This window comes from Pleurodeles waltl, chromosome 3_1 (genome assembly GCF_031143425.1).
Source record: "Pleurodeles waltl isolate 20211129_DDA chromosome 3_1, aPleWal1.hap1.20221129, whole genome shotgun sequence".
Classification (NCBI taxonomy): domain Eukaryota; kingdom Metazoa; phylum Chordata; class Amphibia; order Caudata; family Salamandridae; genus Pleurodeles; species Pleurodeles waltl.
In genome coordinates this window covers 1,610,859,960-1,610,876,674 of record NC_090440.1, presented here as the reverse complement: position 1 = coordinate 1,610,876,674, position 16,715 = coordinate 1,610,859,960, and the positions used below count along the sequence as shown (strand labels likewise).

General features: G+C 43.2%; 1 protein-coding gene across 4 annotated transcripts in view; it reads left to right on the top strand.

The window, feature by feature from the left end:
* GALNT3 (polypeptide N-acetylgalactosaminyltransferase 3) overlaps nt 1-16,715 on the top strand; it is a 681,517-nt gene that overhangs the window by 573,242 nt on the left and 91,560 nt on the right. The gene's annotated exons all lie outside the window — the stretch shown is intronic.

Genomic DNA, 16,715 nt, shown 5'->3' with positions numbered 1-16,715 from the left:
GTTGATTTATGTTCTTCATCGTTCAACTTTCTTCACAAGGACTAAAACGGGGCCCATTTTCGTCAAATCATGATGTTTTGGTAAATCATTGGATTTTATATTCCTGCGAACTTTCATGTTCTTAGCCAGCACTGGTAGTGAGTCCAGTGACCCTTTAAGGATTTTTGTGTGCTTGTCAATATATATTTCATATCAACTTTTTTTTTCAAATGCATCTTTATTGGGTTTTACATCTTATTGACAATGAGAGATAATCATCATCGCATACCGATTAAATCAAATATCTTCTACGTTCTATTGCATGCGAGTAACGGCGAGTTCTTTTTTAACAGGCCCTAACCTTGTGTGTGAAATTACGTGGAGCTTAGAAGGCTAGGACTCGTGTTTATCAGGTCCGTCCTCTGGGGTTTCCTCGTAGTACCTCAAGCTCATGTTTGTTCTAGACTCTAGTGTATATGCCAGGAATCTGGGGTACATTGTCTTACTGACCTTCTGTGTGTGCTGGGACCCTGCTCTGTCTCACTCTCGTGTGTTCTCTCTCTCTCTCTCTCCAGTTCACCTGTATCTCCCCGTCACCAATGGGCTACATCTGTCTTGGGAATTGAGTTCAGGGTGGCCTGTCATCTGACTTTTTCGTTCATGGATGTGTCCTCGGAGGGCGGTTGGGGCGGGCGGTGGAGGAGTGGGGGTTGGGCGTATAGCCTTTCATGCTTGAGAAGTTCTATCCCACTATCTCTGCATTCATCCATTTGGTTGCATATCCAGTGTTTAACTAATGGCGCAGAAGGGGAATTCCAACCCATAGTTATACGTCTCTTGACCGGGGCATACAGTAGTTTATAAAATGTAGGACATCTTTATTTTTGTTGGTGCATGTCACTATGCCCAACAGGCACATAAGCAAGTCCATCACCATCTAACCAGAATTTCATGATCCTTGGGCAGGCCTTATGGTAGAAATTGGCCTCTGGCAATTGGGCAATGTCTTTGAGGACACATGGTTGAGTCACAGCTTGTCTACCGTTGGCATGGGTGAAATGTAGCTCGTCCGATGTTGGTGGTTTCTTATGGTCCGGGCCCCCTATACCCTAATCACATTGCTAAGAGTGTTATATGTCAGGAATTGTACCCCCATCAATAACGTACTCATCCAGGGTTTCATTGAAAGTCATCCATGTGTTGTGCATATACATTTCACCAATTACTCAGTCCTGCTTCTGTCCAAGGCCGAGTCAGGGAGCGCTCACTGAGTAGGATGGGATGCTCTTCCTGGGTTGCAAATATTTGTGCAAGCAGTGTTTGGCCACTGTGGCCAGGTTGCCTGCTGGGGTGGTCTTCCTGAAACAGTCAAGCAAACACTCCGTAATTGCTTGTCCCTGAAGTTCACTCAGTATACTCACCTTCTCTGGGAGCCACCTAACCAGCCATTGCAGCTGTGTTGTCATGTAGTGTGCTTGTGATATAGCACCAAACTCTACCCTTTCTGGAGGGGGGATACAGCCAGCGGGGGTGGGAAATTATATAATTTATGCAGGGCCACCCTTTTCTTTCCCAGCCCTTATGTCAGGTCGAACAGTAGGCTGTTTAAGTCTCTGAAAAACACCTTAAGCAGGATCAACTGTAGTGCAGGGAAATGGTATAATAATCTAGGCAGCACCAGCATTTTGGCAATAGCCACTCTGCTAATTGGGTAGAGATCTCCAGAAGGTCAGGGAACTGTATATAATTTCCACCATTCCATGGGTTAAAATATGATAATTTTCTCCTTATTTCTCTTCCTTTGCCTTGGGCCGCGTTTATGCTTTATACATGTGGACTCTGGCAAGACAGTAAGCTCTGAATCGGTTAAGCGAGTCTTGGACAGGTTGGAGGCAAGAGAAGGACAGAGAGTTAAAGAGAACAGTATAGAGAAAAATGAAGGCTAGTGGGATTGGATCTAGAGATTGAAGTGAGGTGCAGGGTCAAAAGTAAGGTAAACTGAGAAAGTTGAATCAGCCAGAAGGAAAGATACAGAAAGACAGAAGAAGAGCTAGGTAGAAAGAGAAGTAGGCAAGATTTTAGAGTTAAGAACAATGTAGAGAGGCAGAGTTAGATATGAGGATAAAGACAAATGTAGAAAGAGGGGCAGGAGTGGGGTACCCCAATCAGAGAGACAGAGGCAATATAAAAGAGTGGTGAGTTAGAGGCAAAGGCAGTAAGAGCTAAAGGGTAGATAGGTAGGGATACTTGAGAATGTAGGAGAAACACAGAGAGGCATGGTATAGTTCTGGAGTACAAACCAGGGCAGAGTATAAAGAGATATAAATTGATAAACCACATAAAGCAGTTAGAAAGTAGGAGAAAGGTAGAAAGAGTGAAGAGTGGAAAGGTAAATTAGGTCTAGAGCAAAAGGGAAAGTTGCAATAAGTAAGTGAAGTAGAGAGAGAAAGCAGAATTTGATATAGGACTAGAGGGTGAAGTAGATGAAGAGTTCTGAGCTAGAGAAAGAAGTAGAAACTGTGAAGTAGAGAAATGTATGAAGTGCAAGGTAAAGCAATGGGTGAGGTGGAAGTATGTGGAGAAAGGTTCATAGAGGTATTTGTGTGAGAGAGAGAAAGTGTGTGATAGAGAGTGGGTGTTGTGTCCTGATATGTATTTATATTTATTTTGTATTTGTTTCTCGAGAGATACATTCTTTCCTTATTATATTGTGGTCGTGTGCATGCGTATTGTGTCACCACATGTCCTTGCTGATGGTTCTGCATTCTAGAATCTGCAGGTGTGTGGAGTTGGGTGTACTATATGATATGGCTGTGGGGCCTTGTAGTGTAGTACTCTCACAAATACTATCTTGAGTCCGGTCAGGGTTGTTTACTTAACCTTAAACTCAACTCTGGGCAGCTATGGCTATGAGCAGTAATGTTTAGCAAAGGACAATGAAATAGGAAAGCAGCAACACACAAAAGAAAGAAATAAGACACCAGTTTATATAAAATAGATTTTATTTTTATGAATTTTTTGAGAACGTGATGAACACAATCATCCAGAGAGATCAGGAGATACACATTTTAGAAGATATTATCACTTTTAAATGCAACTGCAAACAAACATTGGCCAACAAAAACTTTGACAACTTGAAAAGTTTGAAACAGTGTGGCTACTCCGGCCTGGGTTGGGAGACCAGTTCTGATAGGACAGAGGTCTAGGGGGCTGGAAAGGACACTTTGGACAGTTTTCTGGTCACAGAGCATTTTTAGAGCACAATCCAAACTTTGCAGGACAACCACTATATTGGATTCTGTTGGTTTTGTTGGGACTGAGGAGGTTAGCTTAGCCTTTTGGCTTGCAGGCCAGTGCCCCCATCACCTAGTGACTTTTAATCTACTTAGTTTGGTCTGTTTTATCCCATTTACTATATTGATTCTTTTAAAATGGCTGCCATTTTTATAGTTATAGAAATGTTTTGATTTTACATTATCAGTGCCACTCTGTAAAGGCATCACTATCAGCATCATAATCAAGTGATGTATGTAGTTAGGCACATCATGTCCCCTTCTCACTTATGGGTGACAGGAACATAATGTACACTTGTAGGGGATTGTTTACATAATTGCTGCCACAAGTATGACTCCTTATCTATTGTTTTGAAACATACCTGTGTCAGGGGTCCTACATTGTCTGTATAAATACACCTCACACAGACGGGGTTATCAGAGGGATTCCTACCAGATGCCATCAACACCATCTATGCTGCACGTCGCCTTGATGCAGATTCAGCCTTTGTGTCCCACGGAGTCTGACCTACACCTTATTCCAAGGTAACAAGGGTTGGGGGCGCTTCTCATGGACATGGTAATGGCAAATTAGATTTAACATACCTAGCTCTCATTAGGGTAGAGATTAGGCTCTCCATGCTAGGGATTTAACATTTCATGTTTATTGTGAGATGGTGGGGGGCTTTATATTCACGACTCTCATCCTTACAATCATCGTTCTTTTATTATTCGTTCTCATAATCATTTCAGCTCATGAATTTTACTTGAGTGTGTAACTGATACTTGTTACTAACGTTAGAAAAGATAACTTCCGTTCCACCCCAACTCCCCTGAGATGTCACAATCTAGAGTCCATAGGTAAGGCTGCCAGAAATCACCTTTTCTGCATAGGTTTTTGGTGAGGTACTGCTTGTTAGCCTGGAGGGTTGGGCTAAAAGTTGCGACTTGTGGTAGGAGTGACTCCGTCTCCTACAAACAAAAATGCTGTCATCCCTAAACCAGCAGTCTCGCCTAGAAGTGAGAGTCCAACTACACCACCAAAGACTTCAGTGGAATGGTTGTGGTGCTCCTGATATGTGTGTTGGTGTGTGCTCCTCGGTTCACGGGTGTAGTGGGGCAAACTTGATCACAGACATCAGGGACCCTCAAATTCCTCTTCGTTAAATTAGCAGGCCAGCCGATTATGGGCTCCTGGTCAGTCTGGACTGCGGTTGGGGCAAAATCCTTAGATGGGCCTAGTGCTCCTTGGGTGCAACAAATCCAGACTTGGATAGCACTCCTGGGTCAGACAGACTCGGGTGAACCTTTTAGCTATCTCGAATTTGTCCAGCGACTGGTAGCGGCAAAACCTCTGGGATGGTTACTAAATTGTCAGTTTGGGCTACTTCAGATCTTGTGTCACTGGAGTTGGTTCAAGGTGATCAGCTTACTGATCCTTGGGTCACTGCTGTAATTTAGGGCTGGAAATCAACTTTTCCCCAAGCCAGGAGCTGCAGACACAGTCTAAACTTTGCTAGCCCAAGGTGCAGGAGGTGCAGTCCTTCCGATGGTGAAGCCTTTCTTTGCACGGGTTCAAGGGCAGCAGGGCTGTCCTTCTTAGGTACCCTCTCAGATTCCAGCATGATCTGAGGGTCAGAGCGCCAGGGGTACCATATTTACCCCAGGACACTGCCCTGAGGGGACCATGTGGTCATAGCCAATAGGCTACTGGGTCCCTCCTACCTAGTGACAAAGTTCCTGTGATATGTGACAAATGTCTATCCCTGAGTGCCACACTTTGCACCTTTTAAGATGGCATGATCCTTCCTTGGTCATCAGGAGGTTGTTAGCCCACTCTAAAGGTGTGGCTACCAGAGGGCTAAATGCCCAAAGTAGAACTAGTTTGGGGGCAAGTTTTCCTCCTTGATGCTGTTTCCACTTTGTCTGCAGGAACAAAAGGGTTTCTGCTCAGGGGTATTGGTGCTACTTCCCTTGCTTCACCTTGGAAGCTTGCCTTTTGGTCTAATACCTGAGTGATCATTCTGGCAGAGGAGCTGGCACCTCTCTCCATGGCAGCTACCTTTGTTCCTGTGCTAGGGAGGTATTCACATTTCTCCTATGGCGGTGAGAATGCTGTCTGTGTGCCAGGGCCTTTGTGAGGCCGCTGAGGTTAGCTGGCGCACAAAATGACAATTTTCTAAAAGTTGCTTAACTTTAATAGTGGTATTACATTTGACTTGGGCATCACAGGAAGAGGGTTTAATGCCATGATTGATTTGATACCTTACATGACCCAGTTAGGCAGTCCCATTTAGGAGTTAGCCGGTTTGGAGTGCTAACCGATAACCCTGTATTAGCCAATGAGACTAACTTTATCCACAGCCAACGGCAATTTGAAAGTGTTGCTGGTAAAAAATATCAACTATATGTTTTACTCAACAAAATACAGCTCCTGCCATAGGGCTCTATAGGCCTTCCGTAGGGGAGACTTATATCTAATGTTAAGGGATAGGGTGACTTTGCCATTAGTGTGAATGGCAAAGTCGAACTGGCAATGAAAACAGTGTCCTTCCAGTCTGCAGTGGCATGCTGGGCGCTATTTTGTACTTTGTGAGGGGGTGGTACAAACAGTGCTGCATCCCTATGTGGACACTCTGCCTTATATGCCCTGCATACCATATACCAGGGACTTATAAGTAAGTCAGTTCTTGCCAATTGCGTGAATCCAGTTCAGTATGTAATTTGTATAGGGTCAGACCACAGGCACTGAGGTCTGGTTGGCAGTCCTCAGTGCACTCTGCGTTGAAAGACCAGCAGCATCAGTCTACAAATGCTGGGGTGAGCATGCAAAAAGTGTAATTGCCTTACAACATTTATTTAAGTTTCTGTATTTGTTATGTAGTGCTGACCTAACTCCAAGAAGCACATTGCACAGAAAAGTGGTCCAGTTCCAAATCAACCTAGTCCAGTTTATAAATAATGGAAGTAAGATGGAAGTTGAATGAGGCAGACTCAGCTTCAGTAGTCCTCCTGAGACTGAAGAATGGGATACAAAGAAATGTACCCCTAGTGTTGGCTCTATCTCCCAGGGACAGTATGGAATGTGGGGAGGCTTTTTTAAGGCCTAGCCATCAGTTAATAAAAATACATCACATTGCTTTGCTGGGAATATCTGAGACTTGGTTTATGCATGAGAATCAATGTCTTCTCGATGACTCCCCACCACCACCAGTACACTTTTAGAGCCTTTTGGTCACATGGGAAGGAAATGAGGTGATTGATTAATGCACACTGTTATGTATTTAGTAACAATGGGGAATTACAATATTTGTGAGATGTTTTACAAGGATGCAAGTGTAAAGACGTTAACAATACTGATTACCTGAATTCCATGCAGCACACACCTCAGGGTAGTTGGACCTTCTGTAAATGATGAGATTAGTGCGCGAGAACTGTCACCTTTTTGATTGGTCGCCCTTCTTTTTTTGAAACATTGTAGAGGAAATAGGGAGTATGTCACTGTCCAGAGGTTCTCTGATGCATTCCCAAAATATTTTGTCCATTTTTGAGACAGGATATGATCAGTGTATTAATGAAGCTTGATTTGAAATGTAATTACTTGTTTTAATTGCTTTGTGCCGGACACTTTTGGCATTGCAGTGCCCACCCTGGCTGTGACTGAATGAATAATTAGCTGCTAGGAAAAGTAATTGGTCTTTGGGTTGCTGGAGTGTGGTTAGGAGGTCATGGCCAACCTGCAGAAACAAGAGAAGCTTTCAGAAAATATATTTTTATCAGTTTGAATCTGTTTATCAGTTTTAAGAGGAATACACATACACACACACCTACAACTGTAAGCTGTTGGGGAAAGCAAACTTGTGGGAGAGGGGACTCCCATCAGGTTTGGGGCAGGTAGGGAAACTGGAGGAAGGGGAGAGGAATGGAGGTTTAACGGGGGTCTCGGGAGTAAGTGTCTGGGTCCGATGTCTCTGGTTTGCTGCTAAAGTCATGGTCCGCTCCCCAGACCCCCTACTCCACAGTCAGGGGGTTCAGTCGAGGCACTCTTTTGCAGTTCAGGGACAGTGAGTCTCAGCACTTGTAAGTACACTGGGCAGGTAAGCGCCTTGAACTCCTGTGTGAGATGTGCTCTGCATGGGCCACAGGCCTTAGCGAATGCCTATTGAGTGTGTTCCACAGACGCAGTAGTTTTTTCCATGCATAGTAAATCCCACAGCCTGTGGAGTCAGTCCACATCCTCTGGTACTTTATCCATGCCCCCAACCGTGCTGTTATGGTATGTTTAGCTGCGCACATTGCCAGTGTTATTGTCCTACCTCTGTGCAGCATCAAGGGATTAACCAGTTTATTTAGGAGGCCAAGTAAAATGTATGCTAGAAATCTTGGAAGGGCAGTATTGAACATTTCATTGATATCATGTAGCACTGTGTCCCAGTTCTGTTTAAGCTTCATGCATTACCATAAGTGGGGTGTCAATGTGCCTGGGTCACCATACCCTGTCAGCAGCGGCCCAAAGGCCCAATGCTGAGGTCCGCAACTGCCTGCTGTGCTGGATGCTGAGGTTGTAGCCCTGTAATCTTTATCGGACCAGTCCTCATCTGAAAGGGTGCGTTCTAGCTCTGCTTACCACCTGCACTGGGAGGGCAATTTAACTGGTCTCTAGGGATGGTTCAGGAAGCAGTAGATAGCTGAAAGCAGGCCTTTCTCGTTATTCTTGAGAAGGAGCCATTTAACAAAGGGTGTGAGAGGTCTGCAGACTGATGACCACATGGTTGGCTGGGAGACCCAGTGGCGGGTGTGCAGCTACCACACCACTCGGACTCTGATAAGTGGATATTTTGTTGGAGTTGTTTGAGCTCCATGAGGCCATGGTGGTTGTAGAGATCTTCTATCCATTTGCAGTTGCTTTTGCCGGGTTAGGAAGTCATTACCCTTTGGGAGTTTGAGGGGGTCTGGGTTACCAATTATGGGGGTAAGTGAGGAGAGGTAGGTAGAAAATACTCTAGACTTAGCTGTCCTGTTCCACGCTTGCAAAGTAGGCCTGGTGACCGGGGAGGAGTACACAACCCAAAGCCGGTAGTGTAAGGCTAGCCATGGCACCCTTCCAGATATGTATGCCATCTACCCTCTGATCCACGAAGCACCAGTGTTTCTCTGATGCTGGCTCCGAAAATATTTTTATGGCCAACAAAGTTTTGTACCTAATGATTTTTGAGGAGTGTACGAGGGCACCATGGAAACCATTTTAAAGATCTGTAAAGAGCTCCCCATCTTTACTTCTATGGAGTTTATCGGGTTGATATAGGGTTTTTGCGCACAGTAGCACTGACTTGATAAGTAACATGCAGATTGAGCAAGTTTCATTTATCAACTTTACAACAGTATCATTTGGAACAGTTACCTACACATCTCAATACGAAGTATACTGGTTTTGGCAGAGCAAGTTTATGGCAAAAAAGAAACAAATGTGAAGGGGTGCTGTATCAGACACCACCTTTCTACCAGAGGATGGAATCTGAGTGAACGACTTCAACCAAAAATAACTGAAAGATAAAGTTTGGACCACACAAAACATATTATAACACTCAGGGAACTATATAAACATGAAATCCAGATTTTTTGATGTGGACATTGTGGTGTCCTTTGTTTTGCTTGGTATGGTATGGAGTTTGTTCCTATGTCGACATAAGAATCATTGTGATTACAGGGTGTGAAGTGCTTCATTCCTTATTAACAGCTGACACTGCTGTTCTTTTTGCAACAAGGTATTTATACATTGGCTGTTTGTTCATTCACAGTTTTTCTGGATATGCTCATCAATATTTGTGAACTGATACTTCTGGTTGTTCTGTGAATAAGGATTGAAGCACTTCATATCTTAAATACATGTAAATACTATGATACTCATGTTTGTATGTGAAGGTTGTAATATTATGTGTGTGACTAATTAACGGAGGCCTCAATTTCTCAATTGCTAATACTGCTTGCAGCCATCTTTCAGTATAGTCATCTATTTCTGTTCCGCTTTGCTTACGCAGACGGTTCATACACAAGCAACTTTGTAAACACTTTTTAAAGATGTTAACTTACTTACCCAGGGCACAAAATGATTTTCCTTTCTTTAGAGTTCTGCAGTACACTGTTCTGCTGAGAAATAATTGTTTTAAGGCCTCACCTATTGGGTCCACAATGGTTTCATATGAGAACCTGTCATTGTATATTATGTAGCAACATTGTATTAACTTTTGAGGTGCCTGAAGAGCACCAGGCATGGGAACAGCATTATGTGAACCTGTGGGACAGTGCTGAACAATGTGATTTTCGAAACTGCATCTTTACCCTGATCGGTCCAGTTTGTGTGATTTTTAAAATAATTGTATTCATGTAAGATTTTCATTGTGTTTTGCATTATAAAACGAGTCCTTCCCTGATGGTGTTGGGTTCATTCTGTGCACTCTCTTGATCTGACCTCAGATCTATGGCTTATATTATTTCAGCTGAACTATACTATGTTATGCTATTTCAATAATTCCATTTTATTCTGAGCTAAATGCTATGTTTTGATTTAAAATGGCCAATTGAGTGAATTTAGCCATTTAATTTTCCCTTCTGTAATGATTTAAATCCCTTAACACCTTTGCTGCCAGGCCTTTTCCCCCTCAGGTGCCAAGCCTTTTTTTGGCTGTTTGGGGCACTTCGCACTTAGGCCCTCATAACTTTTTGTCCACATAAGCTACCCATGCGATATTTGCGCCCTTTTTTTCCAACATCGTAGGGATTCTAGAGGTACCCAGACTTTGTTGATTCCCCTGAAGGAGACCAAGAAATTAGCCAAAATACAGCGAAAAGTTCGTTTAAAAAAAAAAAAAAAGGGGGAAAAGAGCTGCAGAAGAAGGCTTGTGTTTTTTTCCCTGAAAATGGAATCAACCAAGGGTTTGCGTTGCTAAAATCACCATCTTCCCAACTTTCAGGAACCGGCAGACTTGAATCAGAAAACCACAGTTTTCAACACAATTTTGGCATTTTACTGGGACATACCCCGTTTTTACTATTTTTTGTGCTTTCAGCCTCCTTCCAGTTAGTGACAAAAATGGGTGTGAAACCAATGCTGGATCCCAGACAGCTAAACATTTCTGAAAAGTAAAAACTTCTGAATTCAGCAAGGGGTAATTGTGTAGATCCTACAAGGGTTTCCTACAGAAAATAACAGCTGAAATAAAAAAATATTGAAATTGAGGTTAAAAAACAGCAATTTTTCTCCACATTTTACTCTGCAACTTTTTCCTGCAATGTCAGATTTTTTAAAGCAATATACCGTTGCGTCTGCTGGACTCTTCTGGTTGCAGGTACATATAGGGTTTGTAGGTTCATCAAGAACCAGAGCCAATAAATGAGCTGCACCTTGCAATGGGTTTTCATTCTAAACCGGGTATACAGCAATTCAGTTTCTGAAATATAAAGAGTGAAAACTAGATTTCAAGAAAATCTTTGTATTTCCGAAACGGGCACAAGATAAGGTGTTGAGAATCAGTGGTTATTTGCACATCTCTTAATTCCGGGGTGCCCATACTAGCATGTGAATTACAGGGCATTTCTCAAATAGACATCTTTTTTACACACAGTTTTACATTTGGAAGGAAAAAATGTAGAGAAACACTTGTTTTGCTATCTGTGTTCCCCCAAGTCTCCCGATAAAAATGGTACCTCACTTGCTTGGGTAAGCCTAATGCTTGTGACAGGAAACACAACATGGACACATCACATTTTCACATTTTTACATTGAAATCTGACGTGTTTTATGCAAAGTGCCTAGCTGTAGATTTTGGCCTCTAGCTCAGCCAGCACCTAGGGAAACCTATCAAACCCGCGCATTTTTGACACCTAGTGGAATCCAAGTTGGTGTGACTTGTGGGGCTCTCACCAGGTGCTGTTACTCAAAATCCTTTGCAAACCTCAAAATGTGGCCAAAAAAACACTTTTTCCTCATATTTCGGTGACGGAAAGTTCTGGAATCTGAGAGGAGCCACAAATTTCCTTCCACCCAGCGTTCCCCCAAGTCTCCCGATAAAAATGGTACCTCACTTGTGTGGGTAGGCCTAGCGACCGTGACAGGAAATGCCCCAAAACACAACATGGACACATCACATTTTCCCAAAGAAAACAGAGCTGTTTTTTTGCAAAGTGCCTAGCTGTGAATTTTGGCCTCTAAGTCAGCTGGCACCTAGGGAAACCTACCAAACCTGTGCATTTCTGAAAAGTAGACACCTATAAAAATGGTACCTCACTTGTGTGGGTAGGCCTACTGCCCGCGAAAGGAAATGCCCCAAAACACTATCTGGTTACATAAAAAAAATATACCTGTTTTTGCGGGGGGCACCTGCGTTTTTGGTCCTGGGCTCAGCAGCCATCTAGGGAAACCTACAAAACCCAGACATCTCTGAAAACTAGAAACCCGAGGGAGTCCAGGGAGGTGTGACTTGCGTGGATTCTCCCAATGTTTTCTTACCAAGAATCCTCAGCAAACCTCAAAATTAGCTAAAAAATCACATTTTCCCACATTTCTGTGTGGGATCACCGCACTGGGACAAATTTCCTACCAACCAGTGGTCCCCTCTGTCTCCCTGTAAAAATGATACCTCACTTGTGTAGGTGGGCCAAGTGCCTGTTACAGGGAGGAGCCAAAAAGATGTAGAAATTGAGGGGGAACCAAAGTAGGTCCAAAAGGGCAGTTTGGAAAAAAAATACATTTTTAGGCTGACAAGAATTGTTATCGGTATAGATGAGACAATGCTGGGTGGTAGGAATTTTGTGGATTCCTGCAGATTCCGGAATGTTCCATCCCAAAAATGTGGGAAAAATGTGTGATTTCCAGCAAAGTTGGAGGTTTGCAGGGCATTGTGGGTAAGAAAATGGTGCAAGGTGCATGTGAAGCACACCACCCTGGAATCACCCAGATGTTTAGTTTTCAGATGTGTCTAAGTTTTATGGATTTTTCCACATGGCAGTGTCCCAAAGTCCAAAAAGTGCAGCCCTCACAATTCCAAGTGGGACGATTTTGAGAGTTAGCCAAGCTCTCATGGCCCAAATGTAAAACTAAAACCCAAAATAATCAAATGTCCTCTTGCTTGCCATGGGATAAGATGTTTTAGTGTGCGGGGGAGAGCTGAAAGACAGTTAACCCCCTTTCGTTGGGGTGGGGACATAACTAGGCCCATACTGGTTGGTAGCCACCACCCCACTATTTTTTTTTTTTTTTAATTCCCTGGCATCTAGTAGACTTTCTTCCCCCCGCGATGTGGATCGGGGGTAATTGCCCCATCTGCCCACTGGTGGTCAGAACAACTTTGGCCCCATTTATTTGGGGTCGGGGTATGACCCTCTTATTTTGGAAAAAAAAAACTTCCCCGGTGGGGGCAGATGGGCGTCCAAAAATAGGCAGAACTGCCCCCAAGGGGGGCAGATATGGCCAACAGTAATGTGCCCCCCATGGGGAGCAACCCTTGCCCAAGGAGCTGCCCCCCAAACAAAACACACACATACACCCACCAATCCCTGGCGCCTAAGTGGTTTCTGTCACCTCCTCCACCCAGGGGCAGATCGGCCTAATAGAAATAGGCCGATCTGCCTTCAAGGGGAGCAGAAATGTCCTAAAATAAATTCCCCACCCTCCCCTCAGGGGAGCGACCCTTGCCTAAGGGGTGCTCCCCTTGCGTGAAATTGATGCAAAAAAAATCCCTGGTGCCTAGTGGTTTCTGCCCCCCTTGGGGGCAGATTGGCCTAAAAAAATAGGCCGATCACATGGCCTAAATACAATTTGCCCCTCAGGGGAGCGACCCTTGCCTAAGGGGTCACTTCCCATATATAAAAAAACAAAAGTAAACATAACAAAATATATATCCTTGGTGTCCAGGGGTTTCTGCCCCCTCTGGGTGCAGATTGGCCTAATAAAAATAGCCTGATCTGCCCCCAAGGGGGGCAGAAATGGCCTAAAGGTAATTTTGCCCCCCGGGGAGCGACCCTTGCCTAAGGGGGTCGCTCTTCACATATAAAAAAAAAAATATATATATATATATCCCTGGTGTTAAGGGGGTTTCGCCCCCCCCTTCCCCCTCCCCCCCAAGGGGCAGAAATGGCCTAAAAATAATTTGGCTCCCTGGGGAACCTCCCTTGCTCAAGGGGCTGCTCCCTTTATGAGTAAGTATAAAAAAAAAATCCCTGGTGTCTAGTGGGCACTTCAGCTGCAGAAATGCTTGCAGAGGCATGAAAGGAAAGGAAAGGCCTTTCCTTTCCTTTCATTCCTCTGCCTGCCCCCTCCTCCCGAGCATGCTTCCAGCGCAATGGGAGGTGACCTCTGATGAGCAACAAAATCCTTAGGGGTTAAACACTGCTCCCAGTCTGTCAGAAGCGTTTTATATTTGGGATTACTAGAAATAGCTCTATCACCCTTGTGCCTCTCGTCCGCTAGTGGAAACCTTGAGTATGTTTTTCGATCAAAATCTGAGGGAATCAATAAAAAGAACATTGTCTCCAAATCTCACATTATGTAGGTACACCATCACTATAAGTTATCTTTTGTACTGCCTAATCATGACTATGAACGTGCACTCTAAACATACTGTAACCTTTTAGAAGTTAGGAAAGTGACAGCAAGAGCATAGAGTCAGATGAGGCTCAAAAATGTACAGGAACTGTTGGGTCTTTAACAGTTATCTAAAGGAGAATAAAAAGAGCTAGTGTATAGGTACTTTTGCTGGTTTTGCATGGCCTCTTTTTCTAAAATCTCGGGGGGTGCCGAGCTACAAGGATTTACAGTGTGCGCAGGTGTCTTCGTATTGGATACTTCAGATTGTTCAGGTGCATGCCTTTTACATAAATGAGCCCAGACAATACCAAGTCAATCAAAGCTTCTTTATGAGTGAAAAGATAACAAAGGTGTAGAACCATTCATAACTTCTAGATTACAGAATACATTTTATAATGTTTAACACTTGGGTCGCCACGTTCAGGTGGGCGTCCATAATCACTCCTAGTTTTTCAAATTTGGACATGGATATTGTGCTGCACGAAACTGCACCAGCCATCGATCAGTGGTGTCTTGTGTGATGCCGAGCACCCACCAGAACATCCTCTGTCTTTGAAGAGTCCATATTTAAGCTGGTACAGCACGTCAGTTGTTTAGTGGCAAGGAGATGCCTGGAAATGGTCTGTGCTCTACCAGAGAGTACAGAACTAATTTCAGCAAGATGTGTCATCTGAATCTTATTAATGTACTAATTAGAAATTAATTTTCTTTACCAGATTAATCATGAAAGAGAGGTCATATGGGCAAGCCTTGTCGAACACCACAATACATGTTAAAGTTAAGATTGTTAGGGTTGCAGTATAGCTATGAGTGTTATCGCTATGGCTGTTCCTGCTCTTAGATAGAACTCAGCGACCAGCCCTTCTCTGTATATCTTGGGTTTTTGGTTGCACTACGATCTGTTGATACACAGATAAATTACTGAAGTCATGACAGCTTTCAGTTTTCATCTCTTCTTTGCCAGGAATACCTTTCTGTTTTGTAAGAAGGAATAAAAATGTAGTGACCTGGGTAATGAAACTGTATTGAATGTTAGCAACAAGCTTACAATACAGAAACTAAAAGACTGTAGAACATGGAAGCAAACCGATATAGTTGACAGTATTAAAGAAAATATAAAAACAAATCACAACAGTAAAATCATTAAAAAATGCAATGAACAAGAAAAACATGTCATCAACACGTTTTAAAAGAATATCCACAAATGTAAACTCTTGCCTGGTCATAATCAAATCGTGGCTACTTAACATAAAATGTACTGCCTGAATGCAAGTGTTGGTTTACCCAAGTTTTTAGCAACTTGTTCCAGGCCTGGTTCTGAGAAGGGCAAGTGCAAAATGAGTTAAGTTCTCAGTGAGATGACATTGTCTAAAACTAGTCTGAGGAAGGCTTTACTTGTGTGCCTGCTAGTTGGATTATATTATAGGCCATATAGGTGCATGTGAAGTGAGATAGGTCGAAACATCACACCTTTTTCTCAAGAAATGTTTCCAGATCATGGACATGCATTTCCTGGCTGCACCTATGGAGACTTCATAGCTCTCTACACCTCCTCTAAATTCAGCATGAACAGTGCTTCTCTGAAGGGCAGAAAGCATCTAGAGCATGGTTACTCAAAAACATTTTCCCGAGGGCCAAAAGGTGTGGTCTGTGATGTGTCCGAGGGCCGCTTTGATGCCAGTGGGGTGTGGTCGGATGGGCTTGTTGGGGGGCATTGGAGGTAAGGTGGGTGTAGGGGCAGCAAAGCATATACATGTAGTTGCTGAATTACACAATATGAAACCAGAAAACCTAGTATTAATCCTGGCTTCCCCCTTTACCAAATTGTGTGATCCTAGGCAATAGTTGTATTTCACTTCCCTTCATTAGCAGATTATCAGAACCTAAAAAATACATGACTTTAGGATGTCCGCTGTACACAATCTTTCCCTATGTTTAATGTAAAACTATGATCTTTTACTTGTATAATAGGAACCCAGGTCACCCAAAGAGTGCACACGACAACCTACTTGCCACACTTAACTATTGGCATTGTTGTCAGGGTAGGGGTTGAAGAAATTATGTTTCTAAATTCATGTTTGAAACAATCATTTTTAAAATAATACTTCTCAATGTGCAGATATAATCTTATGTACTTAAATGAAAAGGTACCACATATTAATTAAAAACACTTTTTGTAATTTTGAAGAGACTTTATCATATGATTACACTTTGCTGCAAGATGGCTTAAAAAATGAAGTTGCCCCTAAAATTAAGTGATGCAGGACTCATCAGTTACTTACTTTCTTCAACAGTGATTATCCTTCACATAAATGCTTGCCCGTTTCTTGGACATCTTTTGTATTGCTAGCATCTCTCTGAGTAAACAGCAGCAGAGTGCTGCTGTATACCAGGCGGCCACATGTAAAGGTCAACAGAGCCACATGCTGCCCTGAGTATCAGTGATCTAGAAGAAACAGGCACATAAAAACCCAGAGAGTTCCACAATGTCACTTTCAAGGTGCCCACGGGAGCACATTTCAGGTGTAAAATAGCAGCTAAGAAATCTCTCATCACCTTCAGAAGTTGAAAGGGCAAATTAAACGTGAGTCTCAGCCAGAACTGAAAATGTGATTAAGACACATAAAGAGGAAGACTGACCTGGCTCCAGCCAGGGGACCAGTCTCACAGGAAAAGCAACATGGCCATAAAGGTGTGAGAGGATTATCTTTTCAGAAAAAAAAACCTGCTGTGATGGAAGAGGCAGTAGAATTCAAATCTTATCTAAGACTGTTGAGATTACCACTAAGATGCCATTGTGCTTCGATCCATACACCTATATAATTATAGCAGGACATGTGAGCTATGACCAAGTCTTCCCATCCTTCAGGAGGTACACCGCA